Source organism: Muntiacus reevesi, chromosome X, assembly GCF_963930625.1.
Source record: "Muntiacus reevesi chromosome X, mMunRee1.1, whole genome shotgun sequence".
NCBI lineage: Eukaryota > Metazoa > Chordata > Mammalia > Artiodactyla > Cervidae > Muntiacus > Muntiacus reevesi.
In genome coordinates this window covers 53085561-53103176 of record NC_089271.1, presented here as the reverse complement: position 1 = coordinate 53103176, position 17616 = coordinate 53085561, and positions in this window count along the sequence as shown.

Here is a 17616-nt window from a genome sequence, read left to right as displayed (position 1 = left end):
CACATAACTTGATAATCCCCCTTATAATCCCAAGAATGCAGATTTCTTGGTCACTTTTAAGAGTTTGAAGATGGGAACCTAGATGAAAAACAAACTTCAGAAAATATATTACTCCCAGGGTCCACTACACATAGCTAAACACTACCCAGAAATACATCAGGATCCAAACGTTCCCACACACACAAAGCTTCCTTATAAGTCATTTCCTTCAACTGATGAGGTTTCCTTATTTTCCAGCAGTTTGAGAAAAATTTGCAGAGAACAAAGCTAAAGAATGATAAATTCTTCACAGCCACCCTATGTGAATCCCAATATCTCCTTTGAAACTAGCACTAAATTCCTAGATTTCTTGTATACTTCTCAGAAGTCCATCACAATGCTATAATTCATTACAAATCAGATCAAGACAGTGTTTCCAGCCCTGTGGTCCTCTGTTGGCTAGTTTGCATCATTCTGGACTCAAAAGTTAAAGCTTTGGACTCTTACTAGTTTCATGGCCTTAGAATCATCTAGGTAGACTCTGAGCCTTTTTATTTACCTGTAAAATGTAGACAGGGCTTCCCAGATGGCTCAGACAGTAAAAGAATCTGCCTGCAGTGCAGAAGACTGGGGTTCAATCCCTGGGCCAGGGAGATCCCCTGGAGATGGAAATGGCAACTCACTCCAGTATTCTTGCCTGGAGAATCCCATGGACAGAGGAGCCTGGCAGGCTATAGTCCATAGGGTTGCAAAGAGTTGGACACGACTGGGAGACTAACACACACAAACAAAACGTAGACAAAGTTACCTTCTCTGTTTACAGATTAAACTAGAGGAATAGATGTGATGATGCTCTGTAAGAAGAATCTTTTTTTTTTTCTGACAAAGCAAGAGACTATTGAGAAGGGGCGCCTGGGCAGAGAGCAGGAGGGTAAGGGAACCTAGGAAGACTGCTCTGCCACATGGCTCACAGTCTCCAGTTTTATGGTGATGGGATTAGTTTCTGGGTTGTCTCTGACAAATCATTCTGACTCAGGGTCCTTCCTGATAGTGCATGCATTGCTCAGCCAAGATGGATGCCAGCAAGAATTCTGGGAGGTCGGTAGGACATGTGGCATCTCCTTTTGACCTTTCCCAAATTCTTCCAGTCGATGGTGGCTGCTTAGTTTAGTGTTCCTTACCAAGACGCCCTGTTGAAAATAACTCATGCAAATGGTTACTATGGTACCTGGCCAGGGCAGATGATTTGAGTCAGTTTCCCCTCACAACTCCCCCTGGGGGACTTTATACTCAAGATAAGTGAAAGTCACTCAGTCATGTCTGACTCTTTGTGACCCCATGGATTATACAGTACATGGAATTCTCCAGACAAGAATACTGGAGTTGTTGTAGGAAGGGGGACCCCTTCCAGGGCCTGAAACTGGGCTCTTGTCTAACACTCAGAAATGAATTGTCTGAGGAGACACATATGCTGACAAAGCAAGGGATTTTATTGGAAAAGGGTGCGTGGGTGGAGAACAGTAGGGTAAGGAAACCCAGGAGAACTGCTCTGCCATGTGGCTCACAGTCTCAAGTTTTATGGTGATAGAATTAGTTTCTGGGTTGTTTTTAGCCAATCATTCTGACTCAGAGTCCTTCCTGGTGGTGCAGGCCGTGTTCAGCCAAGATGGATGCCAGTGAGAAGGATTCTGGGAGGTGGTCAGACATGTGGTGTCCCCTTTTGACCTTTCCAGAACTCTTCCGGTTGGTGGTGGCTTATTAGTTCCCTGTTCCTTACCAGGACCTCCTCTCATGTAAAACAACTCATGCAAATGGTTACTGTGGTGTATGGTCAGGGTGGGCGGTTTTAGTCAGTGTGCTTCCCCTAACAGAGTGGGTAGCCTTTCCCTTCTCCAGGGGATCTTCCCAGCCGAGGGATTGAATCCAGGTGTCCCACATTGCGGGCAGATTCTTTACCAGCTGAGCCATAAGGGAAGCCCTATACTCAAGATACTTCTTGGGAATTGGGGCAGAGGGCCGGTTCCCCTGTAGTTACTTTCAGCTGATAGTGGGCATACGTAGCCCTGCCTAGTAGAGGCTCTCCACCTGACCTAAATAGAGGTATTCTGTGCCTAAAACCAACATTCACCCTCATAGTAACAACAATTTAGCCTGAAACTGTTGGACCCTGTCAGAGATGAAACAGACCAGGAGCCAAACAGGAGGCCTAACAGAATGGTCATCACCGGGCCCCAGAAAACGAAGGCAAAATTTGGCATGAGGGCTGCAGGGGGTGACTTTCTTCTGAATGGTTGGTGGTGAAGTAATAGGGTGGTGGTGGTGGTTTAGTCACTAAGCTGTGTCCGACTCTTGCCATCCCATGGGCTATAGCCCGCCAGGCTCCTCTATCCACGGGATTTTCCAGGCAAGAATACTGCAGTGGTTTGCCATTTCCTTCTCCAGTGGATCTTATAGTGCTCCAGGAATCTAGCATTCAGCTTGAAGTTCCCATCCTCCACCTGGGTGGGGTCCCAGTTCTACATAACTCAAAGATATTGTTATGCATATTACTTGATTCTGAACTGGGATCCTGCCCCAAGGCTGTAATGCCACTTGACTGCTCCTCCCCTATTTCTGAATCCCCTCCCTTCTCTGATTAGCAACTGTTTGAATCTGCCGTTTGGAACTCTGGGAAGGTCAGGAGGTTGAATGAAGCCTATATCCTACAAAAAAAACTGGAGACACAGAAAGGATTTGTAGTCCAGAGCCCCAGAGTCTTGCTCAGTTTTAATTCAGGGAACTGGGCAACTATGGCTCTGGCAACTTCCTGTCAAGATGGAACATAGTGCTGGCTCAATTTGGAGAACCAGACATTGAATTGAAAGTATTTCTGATTTCCAGGTGCTGGATCTGAGTCTTGTATGATTAAAATCTCAATCCCTTGACTGCGATTGTGGTGTAACAGACCAAATTACAAATGACAAATGGAATTTTAATAGACAAATTTCATTTCTTTTCAGGGGAATAAGCCTGAAACCCAGTCTGGACCTAGCACTTTGGGGAGACTTGTAGCCAGGTAGCCAGTTGTCTAGTTTTATGAGTAGGTTTTAACTTTTAATGGAGTGTTAACATATAGATTATAGGTGCTATGGGGTCACAAAGAGTCAGACAAGGCTTAGGATGAAACCACCATCACAAACAGGGTCTATTGGTTATCATACATCTCTCCTCTTTCTGTTAATGTATGATCTAAAGCAATTTCCTTGTCTAGAAATGTAATGGTTACAAGAGGAGACATTTAAAAAGTAAGGTTGCAGTTACTAGCTTCCAGCAGACATTGTTTTGAGAATGTCAGTGGCATCCAGTGGCATCCAAATCAAACACAGCTCAGAAAATGTAAGTTCTTAGCAATACAAGGACTTGCCTGAAATTACATGTGTAGTATTACCTAGTTATTTCCTTGGATGGCTGAACCATAACTACACAATTTTGACTTTTATTTGTCATATTCTCAATAGCCAAAGCAGATGTCACTGTTAACCATGTTAGTATTTCTCTAGGTATAAGAAGTTGTAAGAATTGGGGCTCATAAAATCTTCCCCTGAAAATATCTAACTCTCTGAAGAGTGCCTCATTCTTGATCTCCACCCTGAACTCCTTTCAGGGGGTGTTGAAGGTCAGCAATTACAGTGGCCATGATTCAATCTTTGCAGAGGCAGATAGCCAGGGCCTCTTCATGGTAATAAATTTGACCATGGTTTATGGCGAGGTCGGAGGGGGCACATTTCATGACCATTTTATCCCACAGTGCTGGAAATGTTCTTTCCCAGGTGTGGCAAAGGTAACTCAATGTGTTGTTAGTGGACTAGGCCATAAAACAATATCCAAAATTCTCTGGACCACCTGCCTATATAAGCCTCTTCTGCCCTAGGGAAATATTTCCTCTTGTTGTTCCCAAAACTAGAGTTACACTTACAATCACTGATCTCATATGGAAATATATATTATTGTATCAGAGGCTCAGTAACACATTTGGTAATGTAAGAAAGATCAATTTTATAAAACAGGTGAAATATAAATAACATAGCTAGCAGTATTAGTAAAATCATAAGTAATAATTAAGTCAAGAACTTCCATCTCAGTAATATCCCACGTCATCTGACTTGGTCTATTCTGTTCCAATCTTGATCTTTCAAAGAAATTATATATTGGCATTGTCCACAATGCACACAGCCCAGTTTCTTAGTGTTACTAGACTGATTGGGCTTCTCTGGTGGCTCAGATGGTAAAGAATCCACCTGCAATGTGGGAGACCTGGGTTTGATCCCTGGGTTGAGAAGATCCCCTGGAGAAGGGCATGGCAACACATTCCAATATTCTTGGCTGTAGAATCCCCATGGATAGAGGGTCCTGGCAGGCTACAGTCCATGGGGTCGCAAAGAGTCGGACATGACTGAGCAACTAAGCACTAGACTGATTACCCTTAGTATGATTTAATTGTTCCCAACATAGAGACTTTAAACTTAAATTACCATGGCTTGGTGTTATCTACATAAATTCATCCCGTAATTGTGGAAGATTTTATTCCTTGGCTGAAACTTCGCTTGTTGCTTTGATTGAGCTTATGTAATAGAAGAAAACATATTTACAGCCAGAGTCAGAGCAGGCATTAATTGGCCAGTTGAGGGAATGCCATCTGGTAATATCAACAGTGACCTGAACATAACTATAATTTTCCTTTTAAGGTAAATTTTCTCAGGGCCAACCAATTAGAGCCTTGGAGTACAGGATTTCACCAAGGTAACCCAGAAGGACTAGACACAGGTTAATTGGCCACAAACCCAACAATTGGATTGATTTCTAAAAATAGTTTAGGATCATGCCTATGATAGAAAACCATTTGATTCATATGCAAATATCCAAGAAGTCAAGAAAACATAAAGGATCATACAAGCCACAAGTTGAGAATCTTGGGCAAGCTGTCTATTTCTGATATTGTCTTCTTCTTGTCCTGGTGTGAGGATAGTTTCTCCTCTGCTTGAGAGTCATTTCCTCTCCATAGTCCAGTCCACTGCAGGGGCCCTTTGTGAATGGAAATTAATTCAAGAGTCAACTTCCGTCAGTTTCACTGTACTTAGATAGTTAAGAGTATGTGAAAAGGATCCTTCCATTCAGGTTGGAGATAGTCCTTAAATTATGTCTTTTTGCTGTTGCTGTTTAGTCTGACTCTTTTGCACCCTCATGAACTGTAGCCTCCAAACTCCCCTCCTCATGGGATTTCCCAGGCAAGAGTACTAGAGTGGGTTGTCATTTCCTTCTCCAGGGGATCTTCCTGACCCAGGGATTGAACCCGTGTATCCTGCCTTGGTAGATGGATGATTTACCACTGAGCCACCAGGGAAGCCCTATGTCTTTTTCAGTATGCGTAATCCCCTGGTTGTAGGTCATGAGGCATCTAATCCCGTTCCAAAAGTTCTTTCTATAAATCTTTGCAAGAAGAATCATATTACAAATGAGGTACAGAATGGAAGCTGTACCTCTCACAGCCCATGGTTACACAGTTGCAAGTGCTCTTGATGCATTCCAAAACTGAAAGCAAAATTCTCTGAGTGTGGGACCTAGAAAAGCACATTTTGAGGGAGATAAGAAGCACAGGCTCTCTGTCTATCAGATCTAGTCCCTTAAATCTATTTCTCACTTCCACTGTATATTCATAAGGGATTTGATTTAGGTCATACCTGAATGGTCTAGTGGTTATCCCTACTCTCTTCAGTTTAAGTCTAAATTTGTCAATAAGGAGTTCATGATCTGAGCCACAGTCAGCTCCAGGTCTTGTTTTTGCTGACTGTATAGAGTTTCTCCATCTTTGGCTGCAAAGAATATAATTAATCTGATTTCGGTGTTGGCCAGCTGGTGATGTCCATGTGTAGAGTCTTCTCTTGTGTTGTTGGAAGAGGGTGTTTGCTATGACCAATGCATTCTCTTGGCAAAACTCTATTAGCCTTTGCCCTGCTTCATTCCTACTTCAAGGCCAAATTAAATTTAAGGGACTAGATCTGATAGAGAGCCTGACGAACTATGGATGTGACATTGTACAGGAGACAGGGATCAAGACCATCCCCATGGAAAAGAAATGCAAAAAAGGCAAAATGGGTGTCTGAGGAGACCTTACAAATAGCTGTGAAAAGAAGAGAAGCAAAAAGCAAAGGAGAAAAGGAAAGATATTCCCATTTGAATGCAGAGTTCCAAAGAAAAACCAGGAGAGATAAGAAAGCCTTCCTCAGCAATCAATGCAAAGAAATAGAGGAAAGCAACAGAATGGGAAACACTAGAGATCTCTTCAAGAAAATTAGAGATACCAAGGGAACATTTCTTGCAAAAATGGGTTCAATAAAGGACAGAAATGGTGTGGACCTAACAGAAGCAGAAGATATTAAGAAGAGGTGGCAAGAATACATAGAACTGTACAAAAAAGATTTTCATGACTCAGATAATCACAATGGTATGATCACTCACCTAGAGCCAGACATCCTGGAATGTGAAGTCAGGTGGGCCTTAGAAAGCATCACTATGAACAAAGCTAGTGGATGTGATGGAATCCCAGTTGAGCTAATTCAAATCCTGGAAGATGATGCTGTGAAAGTGCTGCACTCAATATGCCAGCAAATTTGGAAAACTCAGCAGTGGCCACAAGACTGGAAAAGGTCCATTTTCATTCCAATCCCTGAGAAAGGCAATCCCAAAGAATGCTCAAACTACTGCACAATTGCACTCATCTCACATGCTAGTAAAGTAACGCTCAAAATTCTCCAAGCCAGGCTTCGACAATATGTGAACCGAGAACTTCCAGATGTTCAAGCTGTATTTAGAAAAGGCGGAGGAACCAGAGATCAAATTGCCAATATCTGCTGGATCATCAAAAAAGCAAGAGAGTTCCAGAAAAACATCTCTTTCTGCTTTATCGGCTATGCCAAAGCCTTCGACTATGTGGATCACAATAAACTGTGGAAAATTCTGAAGGAGATGGGAATACCAGACCACCTGACCTGCCTCCTGAGAAACCTGTATGCAGGTCAGGAAGCAACAGTTAGAACTGGACATGGAACAACAGACTGGTTCCAAATAGGAAAAGGAGTACGTCAAGGCTGCATATTGTCACCCTGCTCATTTAACTTATATGCAGGGTACACCATGAGAAACGCTGGACTGGATGAAGCACAAGCTGGAATCAAGATTGCCGGGAGAAATATCAATAACCTCATATATGCAGATTACATCACCCTTATGGCAGAGAATGAAGAGGAACTAAAAAGCCTCTTGATGAAAGTTAAAGAGGAGAGTGAAACAGTTGGCTTAAAGCTCAACATTCAGAAAACTAAGATCATGGCATCTGGTCCCATCACTTCATGGCAAATAGATGGGGAGACAGTGGAAACGGTGTCAGACTTTATTTTTTTGGGCTCCAAAATCACTGCAGATGGTGACTGCAGCCATGAAATTGAAAGACGCTTACTCCTTGGAAGGAAAGTTATGACCAACCTAGATAGCATGTTAAAAAGCAGAGACATTACTTTGCCAACAAAGGTCCATCTGGTCAAGGCTATGGTTTTTCCAGTGGTCATGTATGGATGTGAGAGTTGGACTGTGAAGAAATCTGAGTGCCGAAAAATTGATGCTTTTCAACAGTGGTGTTGGAGAAGACTCTTGAGAGTCCCTTGGACTGCAAGGAGATCCAACCAGTCCATCCTGAAGGAGATAAGTCCTGGGTGTTCATTGGAAGGACTGATGCTGAAGCTGAAACTCCAATACTTTGGCCACCTCATGCGAAGAGTTGACTCATTGGAAAAGACCCTGATGCTTAGAGGGATTGGGGGCAGGAGGAGAAGGGGATGACAGAGGATGAGATGGCTGGATGGCATCACCGACTCGATGGGCATGAGTTTGAGTAAACTCTGGGAGTTTGTGATGGACAGGGAGGCCTGGCGTGCTGCGATTCAAGGGGTCACAAAGAGTCGGACGCAACTGAGCGACTGAACTGAACTGAACTGAAGAAGCACAGAGACTAACTTTGACAACTTCTTCACAATGCCTGGACCAGTCAGAAGTAAAGGCAGGCCTCTTCAAAGCAGGAATTTAAAAACTCCCCAGCCCTGATAAAGTTAATCAAATGTTTTCCAGTCGTATCCCCACTCCATGAAAAGTTTTGGAGTTGAGCCACCACAGATCCTTCTCTTTGTCCTTGAAGAAAATCCTTAATAAACAAATCCTGGGACCAGGGCTACATTTCTGATGACTCAATCCTCCCTGAGCACAGCTGGGTCCCATAGTAATTTACTTTATTGATTAACTTGGCTCTTGACTTACTCTTGATTTTTATTATGAGGCCGCCTTGGGGATTCTTTGGAACATGGAAATAGAGCAAAGGAAGCTATATGTTCTGTTAAATGAGGTGCGTTGGGGCAAAATGGTCTCTAAAGGCCCTTCCAACTCTGATATTTGAGGATTCTAAGAGTTTCTCTTCCATAATTTCTCACGGAAACTTGTGTGGATGAGGTAAGATCAGGGTGAGGAAACTTGATTTTTGCCAGAGCTGACAGACTCCAGCAGAGAAAGGAATGCTTTGGGCCAGAAAGGGCCCTGACAAGAGTCTGGAGGAGCTCAACAGTCCTTGGGTTTATTCCTGCAGGGTGAGACCCTGGCCTTTCACCTCTCTAAATGGAGAAGTGATCCCAGGCATCCTATTAGCAATGTGGCTGTGCTCAGTGTCAGCAGCTAGAAAAGGACAAGGGCTTCTGCTGAGCTGAAAGCCTGGCAAATAGTAGGAGAGGGATGACAGGAGTAGGAGAAGGAAAACATGATTATTTCCTGGCAGGCATCATCACTGGTTTGATATTTCTGACAGTTTTAGCCTTTCTGAACATCTGGCCTCCATTTCACAAAGTTGTGAGCGGAACTCATCTGAGAGGTTATCACAGGGTCAGGCCTAGGCTGAGGTGAGGCAAAGAGAGGAATTTGCCTCAGGGGCAAAATTTGAGGGGGACACCAAAAACAAGCTCGGTAATCAAAACGTTCTTTTAAAAAATTAATTGAAGTAGAGTTCATTTACAATGTTGTGTTAATTTCTGCTGTACAACAACGTGACTCAGATTGGGTTTCTCGGATAGCTCAGCTGGTAAAGAATCCACTTCCAATGCAGGAGACCCTGGTTCAATCCCTATGTTAGGAAGTTTTCCTAGAGAAGGGATAGGCTACCCACTCCAGTATCCTTGGGCTTCCCTGGTGGCTCAGATGGTAAAGAATCTGCCCGCAGTGTGGGAGACCTGAGTTCAATCCCTGGGGAGGGGAAATCCCCTGAAGGAGGGCATGGCAACCCTCTCCAGTATTCTTGCCTGGATAATCCCCATCGACAGAGGAGCCTGTGGGCTATAGCCCATGGCATTGCAAAGACTCAGACATGACCGAGTGACTAAGCACACACACACACACACACACATATATTCTTTTTCATGTTCTTTTCCATTATGGCTTATCATAGGACATTAAATATAGTTCCCTGTGCTGTATGGTATGACCTTGTTGTTTATTCATCCTGTATATAATCATTTGCCTCTGCTAATTCCACATTCCCTAAATCAATAATTTTAATGCATCATTTAGAAATCACAATTAATGTAGGGTATCAAAATGTCAAAAACTGTGATACGAAGGATTAGTAATAATGCCAGGCCAAAACATAATGAACATGAGGTAAAAGGAAAAACTGGTAAGACATTTTATGGCGGGGACCACTTTATGAGAGATTGCCAAGGCAGTATTTAGAGAATGTATAGCCCTGAAAGCCTGCATCAGTACAAAAAAGCAACAATGGATTACTGCCTAAAGAACTTAGGGAAGGAACAAATAACAAATCAAACAAGCTTAGGAAAGGAGAAATAAAATTTGGAGCAAGAACAAAAAAACTGAAAGGCAAAGCTTCACTTAAACCTTTAAAAAAAATTAAGGATGAGGAAAGGGGTATTGCATGCTCTCTCTCTTGCTTGAGTATATCTTTCCAAGGGCTTCTCTGGTGGTAAAGAATCCACCTGCCAATGTAAGAGACAGGAGATGCGGGTTCAATCCCTGGGCCAGGAAGATCCCTTGGAGAAGGAAATGGTAACCCACTCCAGTATTCTTGCCTGGAAAGTTCTACAGACAGAGGACCCTGGTAGGCTACAGTCCATGGGATCACAAAAGAGTCGGACACATCTTAGCGACTAAACAACAATAACATATCTGTCCAAACCAAAGCTCGAATTAGATTAATCCTGGTTAAAAACAAGTAGCACACAAGATTGCCCTGATTAAAATTCAAGTTAAAAATAGTTCAGATAATTAAAGAAGAAAAATAAGTAAAAAATAGAAATATAGGGGCAGTACAAATAAAAATGACACATTAGCAAATGATATGTTTGTACATCCATGAAAATCAAATCCCCAGATACAAGAGGTAATGAATAAGCTTTGAAAAGGTATAGAATAGAAAACACTTGTGAGCTGTAAGAGTTTGCCATCAACTATAAAACAATTTCAGTTGCTTTTCTCCCCACTGACTTGAAGACATGTAAAAAGTCCAGCAGCTCCCCTGCACTAAGGTCTCTGTGGTGTCAGAACATGAAAAAATCTGAAAGAATTGACTGAATTTCTATATCCTAGAGCCACCTAGCCAGAAAGAAGAAGGCTAATTACCATAGTGACAATAATATTAAACACCTAGGTATTAAAGAAGGCAAGAAATGATATTTACAGAGCACTTATTGAGTGCCAGACAGTACTTTTAAAAACTTTGTGTGATGGTTTGTTATTATCTGTTTTATACAGCTGTGAAATTAGCAGGTCAGGTTTAAAGACCCTTTTAAAAGTCATACAATCAGTAAGCAGGAGAGTTGGGATTCAAATCCAGGTTTGCCTCATGCCAAATCCTATGTTTTTTCCTTTCTATTACACTGTCTTCCCAATAATTCCGAATCCATGTTTATCAAACAACTATAATACATGAATGAGTAAAAGAAAGGAAAAACAGATAAATAGAAAAATAGGCCATGCTCCTGACTAGTAAATTTAAGTAAAAAACAAAACACTTTCTAATTCAATATATGTTTCATATAATGCCAATTTAAATTTTTTGGGATGATCTCAAAGTATCTCCCTCAAGATAGCTATTACTTGCCAAGGGGAAAGAGCAACTTTCTAATTGATGAGCCTACCAGTAACACCTTAATTATGTGATCAAGGTTGACATTATCAGTGAAGACATATTTATATAATGCACCTCCTGATATAACGTCAACAGACGGGCATGTCACCTCTGTGGCATTCTTGCCAAAAAGCCATAACAGCAATCTAATTATGAGAAACTACCAGATAAACCTTAATTGAGGGACAGTCTACAAAATAGCTGACCAGATGACCACAGTTGATTCCAAAGGTTTATGAGGGACCATTTTAGAGTTATGGAAATGTCAACTATATATCTTGATAAGAGTTATGTATACATTTAATACAGGGGTATGTATTTCTCAAGACTGATCAAATTGCACACTTAAAATTAGTGAACATTATTCTATCTAAATTATATCAATAATTTATTTTAAAATATATATCATTGTTCAGTCACTCAGTTGTATCCAACTCTTTGCAACCCCATGAACTGCAACATACCAGGCTTCCCTGTCCTTCACCATCTCCTGGAGTTTGCTCAAACTCATGTTCATTGAGGCAATGATGCCATCCAACCATCTCATCCTCTGTCATCCCCTTCTCCTCCTGCCTTCAATCCTGCCTCCTCCTCCTGCTTGTTGTGACCCACACAGTCAAAAGATCTAGTGTAGTCAGTGAAGCAGATGTTTTTCTGGAATTCTCTTGCTTTTTCTATGATCCAACAGATGTTGGCTATTTTATCTCTGACTCCTCTGCCTTTTCTAAACCCACCTTGTACATCTGGAAGTTCTCAGTTCACATATTACTGAAGCCTAACTTGAAGGACTTTGAGAGTCACCTTGTTAGCATGTGAAATGAGTGCAATTGTGCAGTAGTTTGAATATTTTGGGCATTGCCCTTCTTTGGGATTATAACAAAAACTGACCTTTGCCAGTCCTATGGCCACTGCTGAGTTTTCCAAACTTGCTGGCATGTTGAGTGCAGCACTTTAACAGCATCATCATTTAGGATTTGAAATAGCTCTGCTGGAATCCCATCACCTCCACTAGCTTTGTTCATAGTGATGCTTCCTAATATATATAATTCTTCCTAATATATATAAATAAATATTATATATATATTTTAAAATATAAGTAAGTGTTAGTAACTCAGTCATGTCCGACTCTTGCAACCCCATGGATTGTAGCCCACCAGGCTCTTCTGTCCATGGGATTTCCCAGGCAAGAATACTGCAGTGGGTTGCCATGCCCTCCTCCAGGGGACCTTCCTGGCCTAGGGATCAAACCTAAGTCTCCTGCATTGCAAGCAGCTTCTTTACTGTCTGAACCACCAGGGAATTATATTTTTAAATATATCTAAGGTTCTTGCCTGGAGAATCCCAGGGACGGGGGAGCCTGGTGGACTGCCGTCTATGGGGTCGCACAGGGTCGGACACAACTGAAGCAACTTAGCAGCAGCAGCAGCAAAGTTAATACCTTAGGAAAAAAATTCCCTACACTGCTCACAAGTTTTTTGCTCTTCTGCCTCTTTCCAGAAAGTTTCCAATTCAGCAAGTCTTTCTGACTTCAGATTGTCAGTTCAGTTCAGTTCAATCTCTCAGTCATGTACGACTCTTTGCGACCACATAGACTGCAGCACACCAGGCCTCCCTGGCCATCACCAACTCCCAGAGTTTACTCAAACTCATGTCCATTGAGTTGGTGATGCCATCCAACCATCTCATCCTCTGTCGTCCCCTTCTCCTCCCACCTTCAATCTTTCCCAGCATCAGGAACTTTTCAAATGAGTCAGTTCTTCTCATCAGGTGGCCAAAGTATTGGAGTTTCAGCTTCAACACCAGTCCTTCCAGTGAATATTCAGGACTGATTTCCTTTAGGATGGACTGGTTGGATCTTCTTGCAGTGCAAGGGACTCTCAAGGGTCTTTTCCAGCATCACAGTTCAAAAGCATCAATTCTTTCTTTATAGTCCAACTCTCATATCCATACATGACTACTGGAAAAACCATAGCCTTGACTAGACTGAGCTTTGTTGGCAAAGTAACGTCTCTGCTTTTTAATATGCTGTCTAATTTGGTCATAACTTTTCTTCCAAGGAGTAAGCGTCTTTTAATTTCATGGCTGCAGTCACCATCTGCAGTGATTTTGGAGCCCCCAGAAATAAAGTCTGACACTGTTTCCACTATTTCCCCATCTATTTGCCATGAAGTGATGGGACCAGATGCCATGATCTTAGTTTTCTGAATATTGAGCTTTAAGCCAACTGTTTCACCCTCTTCTTTCACTTTCATCAAGAGACTCTTTAGTTCTTCTTCACTTTCTGCCATAAGTGTGGTGTCGTCTGCATATCTGAGGTTATTGATATTTCTCCCGGAAACCTTGATTCCAGCCTGTGCTTCATCCAGCCCAGCGTTTCTCATTATGTACTCTGCATATAAGTTAAATAAGCAGGGTGACAATATACAGCCTTGATGTACTCCTTTTCCTATTTGGAACCAGTCTATTGTTCCATGTCCAGTTCTAACTGTTGCTTCTTGACCTGCATACAGATTTCTCAAGAGGCAGGTTAGGTGGTCTGGTATTCCCATCTCTTTCAGAATTTTCCTCAGTTTATTGTGATTCACACAGTCAAAGGCTTTGGCATAGTCAATAAAACAGAAAGAGATGTTTTTCTGGAACTCTCTTGCTTTTTCAATGATCCAGCGGATGTTGGCATTTTGATCTCTGTTTCCTCTGCCTTTTCTAAAACCAGCTTGAACATCTGGAAGTTCATAGTTCACGTACTGTTGAAGCCTGGCTTGGAAAATTTTGAGCATTACTTTACTAGCGTGTGAGATGTGTGCAATTGTATGGTAGTTTGACCATTCTTGGCATTGCCTTGTTTGGGATTGGAAGGAAAACTGACCTTTTCCAGTCCTGTGGCCACTGCTGAGTTTTCCAAATTTGCTGGCATATTGGGTGCAGCACTTTCACAGCATCATCTTTTAGGATTTGAAATAGTTCAACTGGAATTCCATCACCTCCACTAGCTTTGTTCATAGTGATGCTTCCTAAGGCCCACTTAACTTCACATTCCAGGATGTCAGACTCTAGGGGAGTGATCACACCATTGTGATTATCTGGGTCATGAAGGTCTTTTTTGTATAGTTCTTCTGTGTATTGTTGCCACCTCTTAATATCTTCTGCTTCTGTTAGGTCCATACCATTTCTGTCCTGTATTGAGCCCATCTTTGCATGAAACGTTCCGTTGGTGTCTCTAATCTTCTTGAAGAGATCTCTAGTCTTTCCCATTCTATTGTTTACCTTTAATAAGCTGCCTTTAAAGAGCAGCCCTCCCTCCTGCTCCTTCTACTTGTCTGTGGTGACTCAGAGCAGAACTTTGGAAGCTCTCTCTTTATCAGAACTTCCCTCCCCGATCCCAGCTACATATCCAAAGGGAGAAGGTTTTCAGCTCACCTCTTTCTTGTCATAAATGTCTCCTCTCAGAAAAGCCTTCTTCCACCATCCTGTCTCCCATAGTTACTCTATTATATGACTCTATTATATGACTCATCACACTAATTGATACATCATTTTCATCATTATTTATTTGCCTATTGACTGTCTCTTCCCACCAGAATAGTAACACCAGGAGCACAGGGACCTACCTCTTTTGTTCACTACTGTTTTCTCAGTGCCCAGCACTGTGCCTGGTACATAGCAGCCATTCAACACATATTTTTGTATTTTTATTTATTTATTTTTGATTGCACTGGGTTTTTGTTGCTGCACATAGGCTTTCTCTAGTTGGGGCAAGCAGGGGTTACTCTTCACACAGTGCACGGGCTTCTCAATGTGATGGCTTCTCTTGTTGCAGAGCACAGGCTCTAGGCGCACAGGCTTCAGTAGTTGCAGTGCATGGGGCTCAGTAGCTATGGCACACAGGCTTAGTTGCTCTGTGGCATGTGGAATCTTCCTGAACCAGGGATCAAACCCCTGTTACCTGCATTAGCAGATGGATTCTATCCACTATACTACCAGGGAAGTCCTTTATTTTCTTAAAAAAATTTTTGGAGATAAATTTTCCAAGTTTATTTCAGAAATTGAAGCATAGTTGCTTTACAATGCTGTGTTAGTTTCTACTCTACAGCAAAATGAATCAGCCATACATATACATATATCCCTCCTTTTTGGACTTCCTTCCCATTCAAGTCACCACAGTGCATTAGGTGGAGTTCCCTGTGCTCTACAGAATAACTATCTCATTAGTTATCTATTTTATACATTGTATCAATAGTGTATATGTGTCAATTCCAATCTGCCAAGTCCTCCCACCCACCCCCCCTTTCCTCTTTGGTGCCTATGCATTTGTTTTCTATGTCTGTATCTCTTCAAAAAGCATTTCTTGAATGAATAGCAACCTACCTATTTCAGTGTTCCCTGATGGGGACAAATAACTAATTGGGGAATCCAAAAATTTGTAATTAATCATGGCCACTTAATATCACTTCATCACTAAATATAGCAGATAAGTATCAATTTCCTCATCCCCAAAATCGAGATGCTAGCCAATACCTTTCAATATTTACCTCTCTGGAGCTGTTGTGCAGATCAAAGGGTCAACAAACAAAGTGAAAATGTTGAAAAATATACCTAAATGTGCTCATTAAAATTTCCATGCAAAATAATAAATATCTGAACTTTTACTATGTGCCAGGCATTCATCTAAGTGCTTTCCACTATGTTGTCCTTTAGTACTCCCAACAACCTTATGAGTTAGGTACTCTTATTATCCCATTTTAAAGATGAGACAACTGAGACCCAGAGAATCTGAAGAACTTGCCCAAGTTTACACAGTTAGAAGTGGTAGAGTTGACATTCAAACACAGATAATCCTGGCTCCTAAACCCCCATTCTGTTCTGCTTCATAGAATACCAAGACCTTGTCCATTATGCCACATCAGGATAAGTCCCAGTGTAGTGCAGAATGGAGTAGACATATCTAGGAGGTGACAGGAACCTCTGGTGTGGAGTGGATGGTTGGTTGGAAGGAATCCAAGCTGATGGATGGGCAGAGATTTCCAAAGGGTATTGCAGGCAAAAGCCAAGGTCCACAAGAAGGTCAAAAGATACCCCAAAGCAGCAGGCATCTCAACAAACAAGCAGACAAAACTCCTAGGACTCATGGAACAGGCAATACCCCTAAGTTCAGAGGAGATACTCAAAATGCATCCTCAGGGGACAAACTGGTAATTCACATTTTTTCACAGTCCTCAAACCCACTACTTGGGGGGTGGGTCCTGAAGGATGGGAGAGAAACCAGAGTGAAACAACTCCAGACAAGTTGGCATGCATGTGCTCTTTGCGGAACAAGGGTGGTCCCTGATGGTGTCCATTCAATGTTTCCAAGAATCAGGCTGCACGAGGCAGAGGGGGAGGAGGCATTATGGAACACTTGTGGTGCTTAGGGCCTTTGCCAATGAGTATGAAAGTTATTTCAATATTTTAACAGCTAATAGGGTTGTACCAGTGCCTAAAGTCTGAATGCCAGCCCTAGGTTTGAAATTCTTTACTTTTTCCTAGCTTCCTCAAGCCTCAGGGCCTGGCTGAAAACTGAATTTGAGATATCATCTGACGTGAATCCAGCTGAGGAAAGCGTGGAAGGGAAGGCCCCCACGAGTTGCTCCTTGTGGCTCAGAGAGCTCTATCCTCACTTTGATCATGCTGTATTATAACATCCTGTTTATATGTCTGTCTTTCCTCTAGACTGGAAGTAACATGTAATAATAAATGGATGAAAAGGGCCCCCCACTTCTTGGGCAGTTGGCCAATCGACGTTTTGTTGAGTGGGTTGTATGCTGATTCTGTGCCAGGTTTCTCATCTGATCTTCATGGCACCCCTATTGGAAACCCCATTTTGCAACTGAAGAAATGAAGGCAAAGAAAATCAGAAACTTGCCCACAACAGGCAGCCTGATTCTGGAGTTTGTACTCTTAACTGTTGTGCTTGATTTAAGTGACTGGTAGGTGGCATACATGTGGAAAAGTTCAGAGATGAATAGAATATGGCTTGTTTAGGAACTGGGGAGACATATGTAGCTGGAATGCAGAGTGTGTGAAGGGGAGCTGGTGGGTGATAAAGCTAGAAAAGTCAGCTGGCATCTGATTGCAAAGGACCTTGTGTATCTTGTTTGAAATTTTGGACTCACTTCTAAGGTCAATGTGAAACCATTTGAAAGGTTGGAGCCCGGCAGTTTCAGGGTGAGATTTATGTTCTGGAATGTTCACTTGGTCTGCTGTGGGACAGATGTATTGGACGGAGTGCTGCTCAAGTGTTATTTACTTCCTTTGTTTATTTCTGGTTGTTCCTCCCTTTCATTTTTCATTTTTAAAATGCCAACTTTACTGGACTTTACTGATTGTTAAAAGGATTTATCCACACCCGGGCCAACACATCCCTTGTAAGGCAGGTGGCAGAGGTAAGG